Raw genomic sequence first — 10,000 nt, 5'->3', positions numbered from 1 at the left:
GATCTGAAATCACCAGGCGAGACACAAACGAACAAAGATACAAACAAAGAGAGATTCAGAGTTGTGATTCATTGGAATACTGAGACTTTAACCTGTTTGAAACTCGATCCTGAGAGAGAGAGAGAGAGAGAGAGAGAGAGAGAGCGAAATACTTTCTTACTCCGTGAAATCATTATATTATCCTCAATTACATTACATGAAAAGTGTTCCAACTCCACTTCAAGCTTACAAACTTCTCTCTTTTCCGTAGGTTTCTACTCATCTGAGCTTCCACCTTTCCGGAAAGAAGAAACTCTTGGGAGCCCTTCGTTCTTTAAATTGACAGGTATTTCTCCATTTGATGGGAAAACGGGGGGTTGATGGGAATTCCGAAGCTTTGCTAGTTTCATATATACTGTAGGGTGTATATTGTCCTTCTAAAAGTTTTATGTCCATTATCGAGCTATTTATTATTTAATCTCTCTCTCTCTCTCTCTCTCTCTCTCTCTCTCTCTCTCTCTCTCTCTCTCTCTCCAAGCGACTTACAACATTAGTTCATGATATAAGTCTCTCTCTCTCTCTCTCTCTCTCTCTCTCTCTCTCTCTCTCTCTCTCTCCAAGCAATAGATACAATATTAGCTACTGATGAATTCTCTCACTCTCTCTCTCTCTCTCTCTCTCTCTCTCTCTCTCTCTCTCTCTCTCAAGCAACTTACAATATTAGCTCCTGATGAAAGTCTCTCTCTCTCTCTCTCTCTCTCTCTCTCTCTCTCTCTCTCTCTCTCTCTCTCTCTCTCTCTCTCTCTCTCTCTCTCTCTCTCTCTCTCCATATAGACATAAGGGCGCTAATTTTGGACGGGAAATGATCGATTCCTGAGCCACCGAGATTAGGGCAGGATTTTTGGGCCTCTAATTACTAGCACGTCTTCGGGCCCCTAAATTGTACTTGAAGGTTTTGGTTTCGATGTTTGTGATTCGTTGTTCGTCTCTTTGATTTATTATATATATATATCGGTATTTCTTAGGCATCTCTTTTGTTTACCTGTTAATTGCAATGCCAGTTATATTAAGCTGTTAGTTAGCTAGTCTCAATATCAAGGTGGTTGTTAGCAAGTCTCATTATCAAGGGGGTAGTTAGCTAGTCTCATTATCAAGCTGTTAGTTAGCTAGTCACATTATCAAGCTGTTAGCTAATCTCATTATTAAGCTGTTAGTTAGCTAGTCTCATTACCAAGCTGGTAGTTAGCTAGTCTCATTATCAAACTGTTAGTTAGCTAGTCTCAATATCAAGCTGTTAGTTAGCTAGTCACATTATCAAGGTGTTAATTAGCAAGTCTCATCATCAAGCTGTTAGTTAGCTAGTCTCATTATCTAGCTATTAGTTAGCTAGTCTCATTTTTGTATATCTTAAGCAGCCCACATGTTTACATTTTGATAGCAACGCCAGAATATCAAGCAGTAAGTTAGCTAGACCCAATGTACACCTTTGAATTCGTAGTGTGAAAGTACCTCATTTAAAGTGGTCAATTCGACCTGTATGAAACTCTCGTTGAACCTGTCTCAATTACGTGTACTTCAATCGTATATTTCAGTATTTTTTAAAATATTTATGTTTAATATATCTTTTAAAACTCATATTTAAATCCTTTCAAAGCTCATATTCATGTTTAAAAATCTTGCGCCTTAGGAGACTGATAGAAATAAAAAAGTTTACAAAGAAAACTCGTATAATTGACAGATGGGGATTATAAAGTTAGCTAGTGTGTGTGTGTGTTTGCAGGAAGCACTTACATACTTCCTGAGGACACTTGGATCTCAACTCACAAACAGTCGCCCACACAAACGAACAAACATACAAACAAACCCCTTATTCCAGAGTTGTGATTCACTGGAATTCGCAACTTTAACCTGTTTGAAACTCGATCCTGCCTCGTCTACGAAGAAAGTGTCTGCAGGAAGCACTTGCTTACTTCCTGAAGACACTTGCACCTCGTCAACTCACAAACCTGTTGCCAAACAAACAAACATTCAAAGGAACATACAAACAAACCCCCTTATTCCAGAGTAGGTTTGTGATTCATTGGAATTCGCTTGGGCGGAAGGAAGCGAGTCACTCGGCCATACGGGAGCCCCGCGGACCGGCGTGGAAATTAGACAGGTGTGTGTCACTTCCTTCGGGGGGTTACGCCCCCCCTGTTTCCTCTTTTTCGTTCCTTCGGGTCGTTGGGACGAAGGCATTGACTCGAGGGCTCTCGGACTGACGTGAAAATGAGATCGGTAGATCCGTTGTACAGGAGGGAGTTGGGTTCATCTAGTTCGTAGTCTTTACTCCAGAGGTGGCTTTTGCGAAGTTTAGTCATGTTGTATCGGTCATTCTCTCTCTCTCTCTCTCTCTCTCTCTCTCTCTCTCTCAACAGGTAGATAGATAGATAAATATATAGATAGGTGTAGATTGACTCTAAATTCTCTCTCTCTCTCTCTCTCTCTCTCTCTCTCTCTCTCAACAGGTAGATAGATAGATAAATATATAGATAGGTAGATTGACTGCCTAAAATTCTCTCTCTCTCTCTCTCTCTCTCTCTCTCTCTCTCTCTCTCTCTCTCTATCTCTCTCTCAACAGATGATTTATGTAGACAGGTAGACTGACTGCCTAAAATCTCTCTCTCTCTCTCTCTCTCTCTCTCTCTCTCTCTCTCTCTCTCTCTCTCTCTCTCTCATTGAACACCAAATGAGATTGACAGCCCCTGCAAAGCTTAAGTACCGTCAGGACACTTCAAGGGGCGCACTGTAAGCATCACTAAAGGTTGTTTGTAGGGTCCCTTCGGCCCAAAACTGTATCCACTTTTGAGCTTTTAACTTGACCCACTTCCTTCGCACTTGCTGTCCAACCACTCTAACTCCCCATTCTCACCGTCTTAATCGCTGTGAGTGTCTGAAAGCGCCCCAGTGCTGGGCTTTTCAGGCGAATTTTCAGAAATCCCCGAAAATCGTTCAGGATTGAAATATGACTTGTCAAGGTTAATCTCAGTGATGAGGTTTTAATGGACTTTGAAACCTTTTTATTTACGTGTTTACATTTGCATACTAAAAGGCTTCTTTGATTTCGTTTTTGCGTTTGTACTTTAATGATGATGATAATGATAATAATAATAATAATAATAATAATAATAATTTTTATTTTTATTATTATTATATTCAACATCACTGTCCCTACAGTTAATCTTCCAGAAATAATAATAATAATAATAATAATAATAATAATAATAATAATAATAATAATAATAATAATAATTATTATTATTATTATTATTATTCTTTTTTATTGTATATATTATTATTATTGTTAATAGTTGTCTATATATTACATGATCTCACGAACCTTCAAATGTATGGAACATTCACTATGGTTTTGTCAAATACATATTCAGAGATTATTATTATTATTATTATTATTATTATTATTATTATTATTGTTTATTATTATTATTATTATTATTATTATTATTATATCTTAACAGAAAGTACAAACGCAAAAATGGAAACAAAGAATCCTTTTAGTATGTACACATAAATAAAAAGGTTTTAAAGTCCATTAAAAGCCAGTCTATCCCAAACCCCATGTTTTGTACTTATTTTTAGTTTTCTGTAGAAGAAAACTATTGTGCCGGCTTTGTCTGTCCGTCCGCACTTTATTCTACCCACCCCCAGATCTTGTTTACTGAGGAGGCTAGAGGGCTGCAAATTGATATGTTGATCATCCACCTCTCAATCATCAAACATACCAAATTGCAGCCCTCTAGCCTCAGTAGTTTTTATTTTATTTAAGGTTAAAGTTAGCCATAATCCTGCTTCTGGCAACGGTATAGGATAGGCCACCACCGGGCCGTGGTTAAAGTTTCACAGCCCCCGGCTCATACAGCATTATACCGAAAGATAGATCCATTTTCGGCGGCTTTGATTATACGATGTAGCGTCTGTACAGAAAACTCGATTGCGCCGAAGAAACTCAGGAGCATTTTTTTGGTACTTGTTTGTGTTTATTCATTATATATTTATATATCCAGTCCTTTCTGTCTCCCCAAAACCCCATCCATGAGAAATTTAGCCTCCAAATATACAGGTTATATTATTTTTTTTCAACCAAAGGAGTAACTGTCATCTCGGGAATGAGCGGTGGTGGGGTACCCCCTGGGGTTTGGGTGGTGGGGGTGCGGGGGGGAGGGAGGGAGGGGTGTTTATCTCTGACGTCATAGCCACCATACCGCTGTGACGTCATCCCTCTGGATGCTGTGGGCCTCTGTGACTATAATGGAATGGCGTCCTCTCTCTCTCTCTCTCTCTCTCTCTCTCTCTCTCTCTCTCTCTCTCTTTCTTGTGTATGTATATGGCTTGTCCATCTCTCTCTCTCTCTCTCTTTGTTTATTGTATATGTTTATGGCTTGTTCATCTCTCTCTCTCTCTCTCTCTCTCTCTCTCGTTGTTTATTGTATATTTATATGGCCTGTTCATCTTTCTCTCTCTCTCTCTCTTTGTTTATTGTATATTTATATAGCCTCTCTCTCTCTCTCTCTCTTTATTTTGTGTGCATGGCCTATGTCCTGTTAATCTCTCTCTCTCTCTCTCTTTGTTTATTGCATATTTATATGGCCTCTCTCTCTCTCTCTCTCTCTCTCTCTCTCTCTCTCTCTCTCTCTCTCTCTCTCTCTCTATATATATATATATATATATATATATATTATATATATATTGTATGTGTAAGTGGTCTGTTATTTCTATCTCTCTCTCTCTTTGTTTATTGTATATATATATATGGCCTGTTCATTCTCTCTCTCTCTCTCTCTCTCTCTCTCTCTCTCTCTCTCTCTCTCTCTCTCTCTCTCTCTCTCTCTCTCGCACGCAGCGGCGGCAAACGGCGTTTTTATAGGGAAACTTCCAAGCCATAATTCTCGACCGACCCCGAGATACATTACTGTTTATGAACTGGTAATCGCAGCGGATATTACCGGGAGTTACCGGGTAAAGTCGGCCGGTACTTCTCGGGTCTCGTTGTTGCCAGCATTTTTTATTCGTTTCTTTGTTTTTTCGGTCATTGATTCGTTTTTATATATGCTATGAAATGCTGATTAAATTATTATAATAATAATAATTATTATTATTATTATTATTATTATTATTTTTATTATTTTTATTATTATTATTATTATTATTATTATTATTATTATTATTATTATCAAACCAGATCTACTTGCAAAAGATGAACCAGTTATCTCTTAAATAAGATAAAACTAATATATAAAATTAACGTTTGAAATGGAAGGATGAATTTGGATGAAGATGAGCCGTTAATCCTCACCATTGCAGTAACGTGACGCCAGTTGATGGTAATAAGTCAATCCACAGCTGACCATAGAGATCACACGCGGTGTTGAACACAGAACTACCGAGTTTCCCGAACGCTGACAGCGTTGCTGCAATGTCGGGAGTCATGTAGGTAATTGACAAGTCGATAGCGGAGACATCTCGGTCAGAGAGAGAGAGAGAGAGAGAGAGAGAGAGAGAGAGAGAGAGAGAGAGAGAGAGAGAGAATGCTTGTTAGGTGTATAATACCAAAACTTGTTTACCAAAATTTGTGTATAGAGAGAGAGAGAGAGAGAGAGAGAGAGAGAGAGAGAATGCAGTTAGGTGTATAGTACCAAAACATGTTTATGAGAGAGAGAGAGAGAGAGAGAGAGAGAGAGAGAGAAGAGAGAAATGCATGTTGAACACAGGGGTATAGTACCAAAACTTGTGTATGGGTTAGAGAGAGAGAGAGAGAGAGAGAGAGAGAATGTCCACATATGAATGTCAGTTCTTAAGTCTTTCCTCTGAGAGAGAGAGAGAGAGAGAGAGAGAGAAACTGTCCACATATGAATGTAAAATTTTAAGTATTCTCTTCTGAGAGAGAGAGGGAGGGAGGGAGAGAGAGAGAGAGAGAGAGAGAGAGAGAGAGAGAGAAAGAAAGCTTAATCAGCTTGGGACAGAAGCCCTTGAAACGTAATCTATCAGTCATTTTTTAAGCACCTAATTGAAACCCGGGTTTTCAATGAACTGATCTTTTTATTTCACGAAAAAAAATTATATTTTTAAGTCTGAATTTTATTGTTTTTTTTATAGATTTTTTTTTTTGTCCAGTCGGACTCTCGTTCATTATTATTAAATCTTGCTCTTCCACAATAGACCAATGATGGGGAACACTTGTTCCAAGGTGTATCTTACTTAAAAAAACATACATATAAATTTGTCGTTTTTTACTTGTAAAATTCCAGGAAGTTCTGAAAGCGCAGTTGCTGATTGGTCAGTTTTCTGTGACGTCTCTCTGACGTCACAAAGCTTTTACTCTTGATTTGTCAGTTTTTCAATGACGTCACGAGGCTATTGTTGCTGATTGGTCAGCGTTGTCTTGGACGTGATGAGATTAATGCTGCTGATTGGTCAGTGTTGTCTTTGACGTCGCGAGATTATTGCTACTGATTGTTAATGTTTTTAGTGACGTCACGAGGCTATTGCTCTTGATTGGTTATTTTTACTGTAACGTCACGAGATTCTTGGTGCTGATTGGTCAGTGATGTCTTTGACGTCACGAGATTATTGCTACTGATTGTTAATTTTGTCAGTGACGTCACGAGGCTATTGCTCCTTCCTGATTGGTTATTTTTTCTTTAACATCATGAGATTATTGCTGCTGATTGGCCAGTGTTATCTTTGACTTCACGAGATTATTGCTACTGATTGTTCATTTTTTCAGTGACGTCACGAGGCCATTGCTCTTGATTGGTTATTTTTCTGTGACGTCACTAGATTCTTGTTGTTGATTGGTCAGTGTTGTCTTTGACGTCACGAGATTATTGCTGCTGATTGGTCAGCTTTCTCCTCGGAGGCACTGTAAACCACACGTGAAGGATGAACATCTCAGAGGCAGAATAAAAAAAGCTTCTTTCTTTTGTATTTTATCAAAATGAAAGAGAATAAACAAAAAAAAAGGAAGTAACTCACCGTTAAATGACTTCGTCCAAACACTGGGGAATAATAAGGAACTTATTTTGTACTCTGGACTTAATAACAGCCTCGCATCGAAGCTGCCTTCACAAAAGTCGTCAAGATTAGATGCAGATTATCCCGGGAGATCATATATATATATCTATATATTTTCAGCTCACAGTCTCATCGTCTCCGAGACTCCTAAACCTTGTGGTGGGGGGGGGAAGGGGAGGGGTGTTTATTCACCCTCCTCCCCCTCTGTCACCCCTTCCTCTCTCTCTCTCTCCCTCCCTCCCTCCCTCCCTCAAGAAAAGAAAATTGACAATATGGCAAGATATTGTTGTTGGAGTTTTGGCTAGAGTTGAAAGTTCCTCCTCGCAGCTCGGCTAATGATGAAGGCTATTAGCATACATATAGCGGCGTCGCGCATCGAATGAGAGAGAGAGAGAGAGAGAGAGAGAGAGAGAGAGAGAGAGAGAGAGAGAGAGAGAGAGAGGGGAAGCAGCTCCCTCATGGGAGCAATGGGAACATTTTGAGGTAGAGTGAGATATTTGAAAGAAGCTGCAAATATGATTAAAATATCGATATCTCGATAGGAAAAACGAGAGAGAGAGAGAGAGAGAGAGAGAGAGAGAGAGAGAGAGAGAGAGAGAGAGTGGTGAGCGGGAGATTTTTGTTCACTGATACATATTTTTTGTTAATAATAATAATAATATTTAATAATAATAATATAATAATAATAATAATAATAATAATTATTATTATTATTATTATTATTATTATTATTATTATTATTATTATTATTATTATTATTATTATTATTATTGCTGAATCACTGGTCAGCGGTTCAGATCAGCGTCTTTCAGCTTCTGCCATTCAAATTAATCTCACCCAGGTTTCCCTTGGTACCTTTCATCCTAGTTGTGCCCATGTGTCCAGTAGTCCAACAGTATCGACAATTACAAAACGGAAAAAAATGCATATAATATATATATATATATATATATATATATGATATATATATATATATATATATATATATATATATATATATATATATATATATATATATATATATATATATATATATATATATATAAAGTTCAACATTATGCAGGACATTGGAATAAATAACTGACATTATTGTTTTGCAATGTAGAAATTTCCACCCATATTAATCCCAATTCTCTCTTGTATTTGCAGGTAAGTGGATGACTGCATGAGATTCTTCCTCCCCCCCCAAAAAGGCTGACAGGTGAGACTGCAGTGAGACAGGTGTCTCTCTGTTACTTACGTTTTTGGCTATTTAATGTCTCTCAAACTGTCTGACCATATTTATTTCTTTAATAATCATCTTGTTTGTTCAATTTCTCGGTCACTATCACATTTATTTCGATTTTCCTTGATTTTGAGTTGTGGTATAAAATAGCAAATCACTGTGTGAGGATGTCAGTCCAGAGACACAGGTCACTATTTAATTTAATAAGTTAAAATTATAGAATCAGAATTTAGAATATAGAATAGTATATAGAATTTAGGCCAAAGACCAAGCGCTGAGACCTATGAGGTCATTCAACGCTGAAAGGGAAATTGACAGTCAGTAAGAAGGTCTGAAAGGTGTAATAGGAGGAAAACTTCGCAGTGGTATTAGGAAACAATTTTCAGAGAGGGTTGAAAGTCAAACGGAAGAAAGAGAATATGAACGGAGGTACACTAAATGAAATGAGAGAGGTTGCAGCTAGGGGTCCTAAGGGACGCTGCTCAGGCCCTTAAGTAATGCCTACAGTGCACCACGTGAGGTGCACTGACAGTACTGATTCCCTACGGGGAAGAACTGTAGAGTGCCGTTTCTCTGACCTGAGAAGAAATAAACAATTTATCTGGGAAAATAATTTACTTTAAATTTAACTTAAACTAAGAAATTCAGGAAGCCTCATCAATGAGTCATTATGCTAAGAATAAATTTCAGTTACGTGGGAAAATGTCTTAGATATAGAATGGAATATGAATGGTTTATAAACAAAAAGCACAAGTCAATTGGTCATTATAGTGATCGATTCCCTTACTTCAATTCTTATCGACGTTTTGGCGACCGTGATTGAAGCCTTATTACGCACAAATCAGCCAAACGAACGGAGCACTCATATTGAGCCCGCACAAAAACTCTCAACTGACTTACGTTCCGCGAGAAGCTTCTGGTGTTCCAGATGCTGTGGAGGGAAGATGGTAGAGCCAGTGTTCCGTGGGTCGTCTTCCTCCGCCCTCGAAGTCGCTTCGCTCCGCCTTGGCGGAATTTACTGCTCCGTGTTTACTGGAAGCTTTCCAGAATGAAGAAATCTCCAAAATATCCAGACGGGGTTGATAACACACTGCTCTGGACTGGCGTCTGGAATGTGGGTTAGATCTGGACTCTGGGCTGGGATCTGGACTCTGGGCTAGACTGGAGTCTGGACTCTGGACTGGACTGGATTGTGGAGTGGACTGGACTGACATCCGGACTCTGGACTGGAGTGGAATTCAGACTCTGGACTGGAATCCTGACTGGACTGGAATCTGGACCCTGAACTGGAATCGGGAATTTGGACTGGAATATGGACTGGAATCCGGACTCTGGACTGGAATATGGACTCTTGACTTGAATCTGGAATTTGGACTGGACTCTGGATTGTAATCAGGAATCTGTACTGGAATCTGGACTCTGGACTGGAATCTGGAACTTGGACTGGAATCTGGACTGGAACCGGACTCTGGACTGGAATCTGGATCTGTACTGGAATCTGGACTCTGGACTAGAATTTGGACTATGGACTGGACTGGACTGCTGAACAGAAAAACTCAAAGGCAGAATCATAAAGCATATTTAACTGCCAAACAGTCAGTTTCAAGAGCCCAATGACCCTATTACCATGAAACCATTGCCTACAGTTCAAACCATCAGCAGAGTCAACAAAAGACTTTTATATCGTATTCTTGAATACAAAGAAGAAAAATAATATAAGAAAAG

Source organism: Macrobrachium rosenbergii, chromosome 47 (genome assembly GCF_040412425.1).
Source record: "Macrobrachium rosenbergii isolate ZJJX-2024 chromosome 47, ASM4041242v1, whole genome shotgun sequence".
NCBI lineage: Eukaryota > Metazoa > Arthropoda > Malacostraca > Decapoda > Palaemonidae > Macrobrachium > Macrobrachium rosenbergii.
Note: the sequence above shows the minus strand (reverse complement) of the source record.